This window comes from Sarcophilus harrisii, chromosome X (genome assembly GCF_902635505.1).
Source record: "Sarcophilus harrisii chromosome X, mSarHar1.11, whole genome shotgun sequence".
In the NCBI taxonomy this organism is placed as follows: Eukaryota; Metazoa; Chordata; class Mammalia; order Dasyuromorphia; family Dasyuridae; genus Sarcophilus; species Sarcophilus harrisii.
The window spans coordinates 64,072,863-64,086,751 of NC_045432.1; positions in this window are offsets into that span (position 1 = coordinate 64,072,863).

Sequence of the window (13,889 nt, forward strand, 5' to 3'; positions counted from 1 at the left end):
AAATGAATACACCAAAAAACAAGGCTGAATTATAGTGAGTTCATCTAGATGTAGCTCTTATTACTGGCCTGCCTCAGGCAAAAACATTTGTCATCTTGCCTCTTCACTTTGGAAGCTATGCAGAAGCCCAAACAAGATTCTAAAAGCTGTCTGTGTGTGCATTATTTTTTAAAATAAATTTTTATTGATATCCTTTGCTTTCATATCTCTTAAATTTCCTGCTGCATCCCACTGATTCCTAGAGAGTCATGCGTGCCTTATAACAGAGAAAAAAAAGAGGAGAAAATAAACAAAAAGTCCCAACTTCAACAAAAGTAACCAACGTGCTGAAGAAATTTTATGTTATATTTAATGTTTCTCACTCATGGACCCCCAACTCTATAAGAAGCCAATGGTGGGATCTTTTCTTATGTCTTCTCTGAAAACAAGACTGATTGTTATCATTTTGCACAATTCCACTTTTCTTCTTGATGTTCTTTCTGTTTGCCTTGTTCTAGTCACTGTGTATACTGTTTCCCTGTTTTTTCTTTCTTTACTTTACATCTATTCTCTGTAGTTATCATGTTCTCCATTTCTTTCAGCACAGTAAGATCTCCTCACATCTAGGTACCAGCCAAATCCCGATTAGTGGACAGCTACTTTATTTCCAGATCTTTGCTACTGCCAAAAAAAGGCCATTGTGGGCATTATTAATTCAAATGAGAGGTGCCAGGACTAAGGATAACAGACTTTTTTCTTTTCTTTTTTTTTGGGGGGGGGAAGAGGAGGGTTATAATTCTGGGGAGTGGAGATTAAAACTAGACCTCAGAGGAGTTCTTCCAAAGTATCATGTAGACTAAAGAGATCCAAAATTGGTACTGATAGGTGATAGAGTACAACTGACACATTGAGTGTTTGAGAAGGCAAGATGATTCAATGTGAATGGGTTTGATAAATGGGACTTCTCTATTTTAAGAAAAGAGACATAAACTCTACTCTTGTAAATTCTGAGAGATAAGTAGCTCAGAAATGACCCAAGAAAATAACAACGACAACAAATAAATGATTAGGAAAGATGTTTTTTTTTTCCTGAAGGAAAACCATGTATTTTAATCCTTCCCATTTTTTCCAATGAAACAATACATCTCAGCCAAAAACAGAAAAAAAAAAAGATTAGACTTTTCTAAGTTATATGAAATACAGGAGTAAGTATTTAAAGAATGGATTCCTAAGACTTTAATTTGTATTAATGCTCTTTTTTTTTTTTAGCATTTGACAGAACTCCATTCATAATGAAATGTTCAGAAGTCATTTTATTTCTCTTTCTTCTTTCTGTGAATTATGAGAATTATTTATATATTCAATCTTAATATTATAGCTTCATTGCCTAATAGGGAAAAAAATCCACAGGATATGAATCATTCTGAGGAAGAATTAAAATCTTTTCTTCTGTTTTAAATTTTTTTAAAAGATGAAAATATTTCTAATGACATACAATCCACATGGCTCGGGGCTCAGCCCTCACTGTAGCACATTAAAACTACTGCTGGTCGATACTTCTGGTCCCCTTGCCTGTAAAGCAATAAAGTCCAATGCTGTAATGATTAGTTAATGAAATAGCAGAGTGGTAATGAGACCATAAGAAATGTAAGTTTAATTATTAATTTAAAAAGGTAAAGAAAAAGTAATGCCATCTTACCACGTCCCCCCTTCCAGAGGCTAGTCTGAGACACATGAAACCTGGAAGCGGTTTAGCACCCAGCCTTTAGCCTCCAGTCATGTTATAATGAAACTCCTGACATTACAAATACATTCATTGGCCAGGCGTTCTTGCTCATAAAATAATGACTCATTACAAATTGCAGATAAGCTGTAAAAACCATAAAAATGTCCACTGACATTTATTGCTCTCCAGTAGCTGGAGGATGTTGATACATATTGATAAGGGGTCTGCTTTGTGACATTTGGAAAGTTTACTCATAATTCATTCAGAGAATCCAAAAACCTAGGGAGAGAGGCAGGGGTGGAGTGCCCCTGAAGGCAGGAAGATAAGAAACCTGAGGCCTCTAAGTGTGCCTTAAAGCCCTATACTTTTCCAGGGGCAAGGGAGGAAACCAAGGTGTGAGCAGGGATGCACACCTGGGAATTGGTTACTGGCCTGGCATGTTGGGAATTGGTCAAATCTCCTTTGTGTGATGTAGTTAAATCTGATAAACAGGTCTTTTTGGCAACCTGTCACCTACCACCAACCCTATCCAAAGCCATTAGTTCCCTATCTATCCTACTCTGCACATCATTTGTCTATAAACATGGACTAAACATTTAATGCATACTGCTTTACATAGTTTGATTTGGATGCCCAGACTTGGATATGCTTAGTGTTCTGATTTTGAAATATGATGGGCACCCTGCTGAGTTACTCCATGAGAATATACAGCAAATGGACAAGGTAAACCCAGCAATGAAGACAAGGACTATGATCTGGATTATACTTGGAACATCAAGCAGGGCCTTCAAAAACCCCAAACTACAATTTGACAATAAACTCATTGTTTTAACAGCAAGAAAAATATGTATTCCACAATGATGGCTGGCTGTGGAACACAGAAGAAAATAATCTGGGAAGAATCAATACTGCTGTTTACCCAAAGACTGCTGAAGAGATGCATTGTGGGAGTAAGTAGGCTGCTGCATATGGGTAATGATAAGGCTCAAGCAAGGGGAACCATAAAAGATATCATTCAAGAAATACATGTTCTCCAAAGGCAATGAGTCGGCCATGTGGTAAGAGAAAGAGACAATGTGTACAGAGGTCAAAAGCTGCTCTGGTACTTGTTGTTAAGGTTGTTAAGTTGTTAAGAGATTGTTAAGAGACCTAGAGAAAGACCTCCAGTATCTTGAGTCGATTTTTAAAGGAGGATTTATGGGAGGTGATGGGCATTCTTGAATCAGACAGGATGAGAAAATGTAGATGGGCTGTAACCTACAACACTTGAGGGATTTTTCCCTCATGGATAAGATCACAGGGCCATTTATGTGTATTTATACATTATTATTATTATATACACCCTTTATGTGTATTTATATATCTACGTATTTCTATATCAAGATATATTATCTTGACTCATAGATAAGGAGTTGGTTGAGCACAGGGATCTAGCTGAAACATGTCAAATCCTGTAGCCTTAAATGAGTCCCAAGGACTTCATCACCCAATTAGAAGACAAAAAAGACCAGCAAATAGTGTGACAGTTGAATGCTTAAAATGGGGTAATACAGACACTTGGTTAAGAGAACAGGAATTCAATACCAGGAAGTTTCATCTAAGCTTTGAGCAAGGGCAAGGCACAAAGCAGAGGTAGGGAAGTGAATGAAGTTTACTCACTGGTTCAAGTGCGATCCTCAGGGTGAGAGAGGAGTTGGCAAATTGGAACCAATGATCGTTGAATGACAAGAGAAGCACACAGATTCATTATCAACAAGTCCAGCCAAAATTAAAGAAACCAACCATTCTAAAGAGGACCAAGTTCTATTCCTTTTAATGGGTGGCTCAAGATATTTTAGGCAGCTTTATGGTGTCATTTGTTATATGTGCCAATCCTAAAGGAACCTCTCCTATAGGAGATTCAGGATGCTGAGCAGGAATGACAAGTAGATCAGTTCACCATAAGAAGTAACCAAAGTTACCAATAATGACGGGCTATCAAAGATTTATTTCACTTTCCACAAGGGTGAAGGACAAAGAAAATTTTGCAGAAGGACTTCAGAGAGTTTGCTATTCATGTGTCTACTAGTGCAAAGTCAACGTTGCGTGAACATAAAATGGAGTCATGTCTTCCTCCTGAAGAAAAGGCAAAAATGATCCCCAATTGCCCTTGGCAAGAAGATAGGAGATGGAATGTTTTAGGTGAGGAAGAGGGAAATCAGTTCAGTTGGATCACAGAGTAAATGGGGAAGAATAATGACAAATAAGATTTGGAAGATAGGTTGAGGTCAGGTTGTGAAAGGTTTTAAAGACTAAGCAGAGATGGGTACATCATAATAATTAATATTTTTATGACAATTTAAGGTTCCACTTTACATGTATTAACCTTTATGTTAACTTTACTTATCTCATTCACCCCACACTAGGAGGTAGGCGTTGCTCTTACCCCCATTTTGCAGATGAAAAGTCTGAGGCTGAGACACATTAAGTGATTTTTCAGTCATACTGCTAAAACTTTTCTGAGATAGGAGTTGAACAATAAAATGATTCAGGCAAGTTCCAAAGGTCTTGTGATGGAGAGAGCCATCTGCACCCAGAGAGAGAACTGTATGTGAGTATGGATCACAACATAGTATTTTTACCTTTTTTGTTGTTGTTTTACTGTATTTTGTTTTCTTTATCATTTTTTCCCTTTTGATCTGATTTTTCTTGTGCAGAAGAATGATGATTGTGGAAATATGTTTAGAAGAATCACACATGTTTAACATATATTGAATTACTTACCATTTAAGGGAGGAGGTGGGGGAAGAGAGAGAGAGACAAAATTTTGGAATACAAAGTTTGGGAAGGGTGAGTGTCGAAAATTATCTATGCATGGGTTTTGAAAATAAGAAGCTTTAATAAAAAAAAGAGATAGAGGTTGAACTTAGGACTTTAGGAAACCCACTGGAGTTAAACTGAATGAGGTAGGAGAGTGGTACACAGTCAGACCTCAACTTTGGCAGCAGTGCAAAGATGATAGACTACTGTGGGGAGAGACTTGAATCAGGAAGAGCAATCAGGAAGTCACTGAAATAAGCAAGGTGAGAGATCAGCTTCCTCATCTATAGTCCAGTGTCCCACAGTTGTTGTGACATCTAAATGAGGTAGTATATGGAAGTCCTTTGAAAACTTCTAGCACTGGCCATAAATGTTAGCTATTCTTGTTATAACGAAGGCCTGAATTATTCCCTATCTTGTGAGGACTTTGGGAAGAGAGGGCTTTGCAAGTTCTAAAGCCAAATGAGGTGGGCCTTGTATCACGGGCTGTCTCCTGGGATGACTCTGCTTATACTGTGATGACATGTTTCTCCCTTATCAAGCTCACTGTACCCCTTAACGCATACACACAGAGGGTAGAGATATATTAATATGCACCTTAGGGTAACTACCAATTTCCTTCTGGTTCATGAGATTTGTACTGTATGGAACACAGTGGTGGAAGACACAGAAAAAAGCCTCCTTTCTTAGTCCCCAGAGTTGAGAGGGCCAGCTCTTTGGGTCTCTCTTGTGACTTACTGAATTATCCTGACAAGGCGTCATCAAGGGGATGGGCCAAGCACCCTCCTCTCCTCCCAGATGCCTTCCTCCTCCCTGTGCTCTGGGGCCTTGCAGTGGCCGCCACCTGGAATTCTTAAGTATCACGGGACCTTCTTGCTGTTGCTGTTGCTGCTGTCCTTGGCTCTGCTTTGCCTCTCCCTGATTTTAACACCTATGTCATATTTTTCCACTGAAGCCAACTGCTTAATTTCTCAAGTTAAATACAAAGCAGGTTTTAACCACAGTATGAAATCCTCACTGGGAACAAGTTTGACACTTTGGGGAGCTGCATTAAATCTTTCAGGCCACAAGAGTATCATTGCTATTTCCATGAATTAATTTACTAGATGGTGCCCTGGTGGCTGAAAGAGTCGTATAAATGAAAAAAAAAAAAAAACCCAGACTGGCTCAGCTACTGGCCAGCCCTTCTGTAGATGGGAGGAAACCTATTGGGAAGCTCTCCTGGCCCATCTGTTACATTCCCCGCCCCAAGCAGAACAGAAGCTCCTCTCTTGCCAACCTAAACCCCAAGAATTACCTCTCACCCCCAGCTTTTTCATATTCAAAAGCCTCCTCTGGTTCTATCTCAAAGAAGTTTTACAGAGTGTTATACAACAAATGAATGCTGTGGGAGTACCAAGTAATCCTGGGAGCAGAGGTGGTTCATTATTTCCCTTAGATGTTAGCAAACTTCAGGAAGAGGGCAGGGATGGAAGCTGCATCAAGGTTTGCAAGTGACTTTCTAGAGGCAGGGGGCTCCCTGCTTCTTTCTCCCCTGCTATGCTTTGATCTAGATGCCTGGGAAAGGGACACACAGTGCAGGTGTGTGTACATGGCTGGAGAAGGAAGGGGACAAGCATTGTTTTCTTAGGTAGATGGATTACTACTTATTAAAGAAGAACAGATGCTTGATTTTTATTGTAAGAAAAGTACTATTAGCAGGGCTGGACTTTAAGAACAATGATGAAGTTGATGAATGTTGTCTTGATGGCCTCTCCCCCTCTACTTTTTTGAATAAGCCCCCTCTTTCTACTTCTGACATCTTTTCAGGAACCCAGGAGTCTCTTGTTTTCCCTTGGTATCTCAGAGAGCTACTCTGAAACCGGGCCTGTTATTTCCAGAAGTGTCCATGTTTCCGACTTCCTTCCCCTCCCTACTTTCAAAATCAGTGCCTTATTTTTCTGAAAAATGCATTTGCCTGCAGCGGTGAAATAATCAGCAGTAATGGCCTAGTCTAACGCGGTTATCAGGGATCTTCCAGAGATACAATAGCTTGAACTCAATGGAGTGATTCTCCTGGGGTGAGGTCAATTAGGGAGATTCTGCAGGGGGAAGGGGTGAGAGGCCTCCCTAGCATCCCTTATATCAGTCCACAGAGCTGATTGACAGGAGTGAACTCTGGGGCTGTCTAATGCTATAGGGACAAGAGGTGAGAAGGAATTGTATGTTCAACTTTGTTCCCTCACACCCAGGCAAAGTTTCAGCATCTGCTCTCTTTATTAAGTAGAAGCAGATATGCTTGCCCACTCACAGGTAGCAAGATGAAAGAATGCCTAGGGGAGGGGAGTGGGGAATAAAGGATGAGGGGCAGAGGAAACCTAAAACAAGACCCTCCTGCAGAAACTTAATTCCTAGATCTTGGAAGCAATCATCTTTCCACCAATGTCTATGTAGAGACTCCGGGCAGGGATGAGCAGAGAGGACCACAGGAACAGGAAGTTAGTGGAAGGCTAGATCAGGGCACTTCCAAGAGCTATCTCTCTTCATATTTTGCCCTCTTGCCATCCCATAGGGCAATTTTTGGGGGATTTCCTGTCATTTTTATGGCTAAAACCTCTTTTTATTGATTGCTCTGTGTACCTTTGTGCATTGAGAACTAACTGGGGAGGGGAGGGGCAGAGATGATTTAGATCTTAGTCTTCTACCACATTTAAATACATGGAGTTATGGTGATTGACACGAGGTCAAGGGCGGCTAGGTGACACTGCAGTAGATAGAGCACCGGCTCAGGAGTCAGGAGGAGCTGGCTTCAAATCTGGTTCCAGACACTTAACACTAGCTGTATGACACTGGGCAAATCACTTAACTCCAACTGCCTCACCAAAAGAAAGAAAAGAAAAAAAAGGCATGAGGCCAAAATATGAAAACAGGGAAAATGAGGAGTAGAGGTAACAAGGTAGCACAGTGGATTTAGGAAGATGGAAATTCAAATCAGACACTTTACTGAGCTGTGTGATCCTGGACAAGTCACTTAACCCTATTTCTCTCAGTTTCCTCAGCTTTAAACAGAGGATAATAATGCCACCTACCTTCCAGAGTTGTTGTGAGAATCAAATAAGGCAATAACTGTAGAGTACTTAGCCTGGCACATAGTACCATATACAAATGTTAGCTATTATTAGCTGTTGGAGTCAGTAGGTGGCTCAGTGGATAAAGCACCGGCCCTGAAGTCAGGAGGACCTGAGTTCAAATCCAGCCTCAGACACTTAACATTTCCTGGCTGTGTGACCCTGGGCAAGTCACTTCACCCTGTTTGTCTTAGTTTTCTCATCTGTAAAATGAGCTGGAGAAGGAAATGACAAAGCACTCTAGTGACTTTGTCAAGTAAACCCCAAATGGGATCAAAAAGAGTCTTGAAGACTAAGACAGTGAAAGTTTTGAAACAAGGAAGTAGTGTTTCTGCATAAATATTTCAGGATGTTTCCTGCATGGCCCATATTGGACAATTCATCATTCAAATGGTAAATGAACGGAGCTAGAGATGCTTTAGAGACCATTTCAACTAGATAGGAAATCCTATAACATTTCTGATAGATACTTATCAAGTTTCTACTAGATTACTTATAGTCTCATTACTTCACGAGCTAGCCATTCTTCATTGCTAGGTAACTCTAATTATTGCAGCGTTCTTTCCTAAATTGACTGAAAATTTGCCTTTCTGTTAAAAAAAATGACCCTCCCTTGATGCTTTGATTTGTTCTGTTAAGTCCCAGAGAATGAGTCTAATCTCTGTTCCACATTAACATGCTTCAGATATTGGAAGAGTGCAGTCTTATCTCCATGAAAACTCTTCTAGTTAAACCTTTTTCCAAGTTGACTCAGCTGTTCTTCTACAACACAACTTCCCCTCCTCTGAACATATTTTCATCTGTCAATTGCTCTCTTCCAATGTAGCAGACAAGAAGTGGATATGGTGTTCCAGGATGAATGTAACCAGTTGGGATTACATATAGATTAGGACTTCTTAAAACCTTCATATTCTATTTCTTTTCACATAGCTTAAGGTTGATTGTTGCCAACTCCTACTCCCAACACACAGTCCATATTAATCCTGTCAACTCAAAACTCACTTTTTTATAATTGGTATGCCCTCCCCCAGTGACATTAAGCCAGGAACCCTCCATTTCTCCCCCATATTCTAACGGTGTAATTGATCTTTTCGATGATTTCTCTGAGTTGTTTTTTTTTTTTTTTGAAGTTTGTCACAATTTCTTTTTTTCTCTTAAAAATACTTTTGTCCAATCACAAGTAAAGATAGTTTTCATATTTATTTTTGTAAGACTGAGTTCCAAATAAATAAAAGTCCAAGTTATCCCATTGACAATGAGGAGGCATGCAGTGGGTGTGAGTAAGACACCACAGACAGTGAGAAAATGTGCAAGAGAAGCTGAATAAACAACAGCAGAGAAATGATGGAAAAGAAGGATAGACTGATTAAGGCTAAATGGTTAACTAACTGGTGGGGACCTTGATTGCTATACTAGCACCCATTCAGTATGAGAACACTTCCAAAAAGATCCCTAGCACTTTGGGTAGATCCCATGAGGAGAATTTATCGGAAGGCATGGACAAAAGTCACCCGGACAAAGGAGGCATGGATGAGCTTTGATTTGTACTTTTAGAGGTAACAGCCACATCAATCACATCATGGATTCACTGAAGCATTCAAATCCTTTTTAAAGTCAAATTCTCTTCTATTTTTTACTTTATTTTTACTTTACATTACTACTATTTTAGGAGTAAATATAACCAAGTGGTGTTTTGATTTTTGATCAGGAAATTAGGAACGATATAGCAAATTCAGGTTCTTTTATTAAACAACATCCCAGAAAATCCATCTAGACCAGGGTTTCCTAACCTGAAGTCCAAAGACCCTACAGGATTCTTTGAATAGATTTCTGGGGGGTGGGGGGCCATGAATTTGGATGGCAGAAAAAGCATTTCTTTATTTTCACTAACTTCTGAAATCCAGTGTCTCCTTCAATGACTTAAAAACATGATTCTATGAAGTGGTCTGTAGGTTCTACTAGACTGCAGTGGCGCAAGAAAAGGTTAAGAATCTCTGTTCAACTTCCATCTCCCCTTCCTGTCACTGCATTCACAATCTTATGACATCAGTAACTAGCCAGATTAATGGCTTCACAAAATGGAGGCTCATTATTTCTGTGAAACAAATCTATCTTTTAGCTTTGATCAGTTAAAAAAAGATGCAAATATCAATGGCTTGGTTTAGATCAAACAAATGTATGTCATGAGAGGCAAAAGCTTTTGACAAACTTTCTTAAACTCTTTTCTTATAGCCACTCATTCATTCCATGGTGCCTGTCTACGGGTTTTAATGTAGAACCAATTTCTTTATTCTATTTTTTCTCCAAACTGCTCAGCAGGAACTCCTGAAATGTCTATCTCTGATGGCTTTATACAGCCTAGAGGAGAATTTGGTATGGAAGACTGGAGTGGATAATATTATCTCTATTTGTTTAAGTGCTTGAGGTATCATAATGAACTGAAAGAAAACAATTTAGCACAGATGCTCTGAGCTGCAGATACATAGACAAGTGACTGGAGAACTTGATAGGATGACTTCAAATTGGCCAAAGAGTAAAAGCATTCTTGACATAAATATATACATCCAAGTGCTGTAGAAACCTCTGTTTTGGAAATGACTTCCACAAAGAGGTAAGAAACCCCTCTAAAAAAGAAATGGAGATAAGAATACATTCATTTACAGGGATTTTGAATTTCTAGCACCACGTTTTTAGCATATCACAAGCAGTCCGAACAGTGGTGACATGAACTACAACAAGAGGAGTAAAAATACATGTTTTTCTTATATTAGATCCAAGTATGATCTATTTTAGAGAAATAACACCTGAAAATGAAAATCAAGATGCTAAGTCATATGAAGTGCATGTTGATCAAGGTAAGGTGTTTTCTCTCCTTTAGAAGGCAATGGTGTACTAATATAACCTTGGCAGAGCCACAGATGGGTCCAGTCATTCTGGAAGAAAATCAGAATTGTGCAAGGAAACCGTCCATATCCTTTGACCCAGCAATAGCCCTATTGATTATAGACTCCAAGAAGGTCAAAAACAAAAAGCAAGAACCGATAAAGACAAAAATGTTGATATCAGCAGATTTTTAGCAAGTAAACCACTGGAGGGGACAGATTCCCATGATTGGAAACTATTAGAACAAAATGTGGTATAAAATGTAATAGAATATTAATATGCAAGTGAGGAATCACGAATATAAGAAATTTGGAGAAAGATCAGCAGATTAACATGAAATGAAAAAAAAAAAAACAGAACCAAAAGGATAACATAAAAATTAAACATTCAATGAGGTCACCCTAAAAGACTGGCCTTTGAATAAATGAAAAAGTAATAATGCCATCAACAAAACAAATAGTAGAGCAACCTTCTTTTCTCTCAGAAGAGAGGCAGGGGCCACTCTAATGTTTAGAAGTCTATAAGATAAACACATAATTCAAGTAAGCCAAAGAAATGGTCCTTGTTTCTTCAGTTCATTCACTTGGTCACAAAATATTTGTTAAGCATCTGTTATATGTATATTAGTGTGTTCAGGAATGGTCAGGTTATAGAAGTGTGATGAGTCTCAGTCCCAGCTTTCTAGGGACTGACGTTTTAGCAGGAGGCCAAGTGACAAGAGATAACCACAATGCATAACCTTATCCGATGAGCGCACTGCTAAGGTATAAAGTATAGTCCTATGGGGTAGTGGGAACTGTGGATGCTTCCTGCTACTCCATCTTGGCTCTGCTTTCTTTGTTTTCTCTTTGTATCTCAGCATCAAACACACTGCTTTCCATTTAATAACTAATCAATACATGCTTGTTGAATTGAATAAAACAATATATTATTTTCATGATGGTCAGCTAGAGTGCCATCAGCTCTTACTAGACTATAAGTTTGATGAAGGCAGGGCCTATGGCTCATCTCACCCAGCTCCAACCCAACACCCTTCACACTGTAGCCATTTAATATACATACGTATACCCGACTTGGACTAATTATGTTAAGGAGAATAATTAAGGGAGATTTTATTATTTTGAATTTTAAAAATGAAACCTTCAATTCTTAGCCTTAAAAAAGGAGAGATTCTTCAAATAATCCCCAAAGTTACTAATCAGGCATGTTCTTAAGATATAGATTATATTATAAAGAAATTGAAATATTGATCACCCTTGGCAAAAATAAACTTACACAGAAATAACAGATATTTGCTCATGTTTCTGAATCATAAAAGTCAAATGATTCATTATGGTGAGGGTATTATAAACAGATTAAGTGATTTCAGAAGGAGCTTTTACTTTCATATGTCATCGACCTTTTACTTTTGTGTAATGAATTCAGGAAATCTTTTCCTTCTTTTGAATTTTTTATTTTAATAAGATTTCATTTTTCCAGATATATGCAAAAACAGTTTATAACATTCACCTTTGCAAAACCCTGCATCCCAAATTTTTCTTCTTGTCTCCTCCTCCTCTGGCCTCCCCAAAATAGCAAGCAATCCGATATAGGTTAAATGTGCAATTCTTCTAAACATATTTCCACATTCATCACAGGAATGTTCTCTTTCTTGAAAGCAATTCCCAACTCTCCCTTCCTTTCATTCCTGCTCCCAAATTTGATGTGTGTATAGATATCTCCTTAGTGTCTAAATTCATGCTCTGTATGGAGGTGAAGGCCAAAATCATTTCCCCAGAACTCTCTGCTCCCTTAGTTCAGTTAACTATTTCAGCCATGAAATGGTTACCTGCAGATTCCCAGTCACAGCTTCTTTCTCACCTCTGCTCTATGAACTCCTGGGATGCAGCAAGGTTCTGCTGCATCCTCATATCACATCCAAGCTCTGTTCTTTTGGCCCTACATTTTGATAGCCTACCGGTGCACCAGAAAGTTTCAGGCCAAACCATCAATTTACTTTGAAATTATCTCTTTCAGGCTTAGTTTACAGGGTTGTTGCTTCAACCTTGGGCCCAGGAAGTCACTTTCAACCCATGGGGAGAAGGGCTATTTTTCAGAGCTCCAATATTCCTGTGCCTCCTAACGACATGGCAGCTACCCAGAATCTGCTGAATGAGGAGGGCACCAGGGAAGCAATCTGTTTATATCGGCCTGCACAGAAGGTAGGACCTTGCCTGTGCTATAGCCATATAGGCTTCTGTAACATCTGGAGGCATACCGGGAGCTTTGGAGCATACATTTTTGGTTATATGCTGACTGAGTTCACAAACCTTCTTTGGACGCAGAAAATGATGAGGATGCAGATGTGGAATTCCATTGGTTTGGGAGGACTCTCAGTCGGAAAACTCTCCAAACTGATGCAGACGGATACCTTCTCTCTAAGTTAGAGTTGGCTGGGGCCTAGGAAGACAAGTGAGTTCTCCTACTTATAGAGCTCAGGTACATCAGAGGAAGGCCTTGAACCCAGTCAGTTCTTATGTACTCAAAGGCTGGCCTTCTATCCACTTTGCAACACTTCCTCCAAAAGGGAGTGTACCATACTACAGGGAAACCTGAGAAAATAGAACACTTGGGGCTGAATCCCAAGTTTGAGATGGCTACTTATTTGACCTCATGCAAATTTTTTTTTCATTTCTCTGAGGTTCAGTTTCCTCTGAAAATGATGGGGGAAGATGAGATGACCTCTGAAGTCCTTTCCACCTCTAAGTCTATATATTTCTGTATCTGGCACAACCGTGTGTATGCACAAGAATTCTGCTAAACTTTGGCACAAAGGCTGCATTTCCAGCTAAACATTTTGTTTAGCTTCACTAGCACCATCACTACAGTGGGGCAGCAGAAGGACAGCAGCCTGGAAAGTGTGGGTGTGGTGGCCAGCATTTCCTCCATTTTGGGGGCAAAGCACATTTCAAGCAAGTTCTTCTGTTTTCCAACTTAGGAAATGGCTTCAAGCAAGATATGACTTTGCCTCCAGGTCTCATTTCAGAGACCATGGACTGGCTCAGGAGTACAACTCAGTAAGTGGGTGGGGGCACAGGGAACCCCCATTTCTTCTTTTGTTAAGTGTGTTTGAAGGTGATGGCTTGAGCTAAAACCTCAAATACTTTAGTCCCAAGCCCAAATTGCTTCGAATACCCTGCCAAGTGTTTCCACTGGAACTTTGGAAGGATTCGAGGCAGCTCATTCTCCACTCTAGTGCACTCTGGGGGCTCGTCAACAGCAGCTGCCAAAGCCATGCAAAGTTGTTTGTGGTCCTTTTGGAATATTTACTACTGCTACTAAAGACTAACCTTAAACAGGCCAATAGGGTGATTTATGAGAACAGCATGTGCCCACGACCAAAGGGCACTATTTGG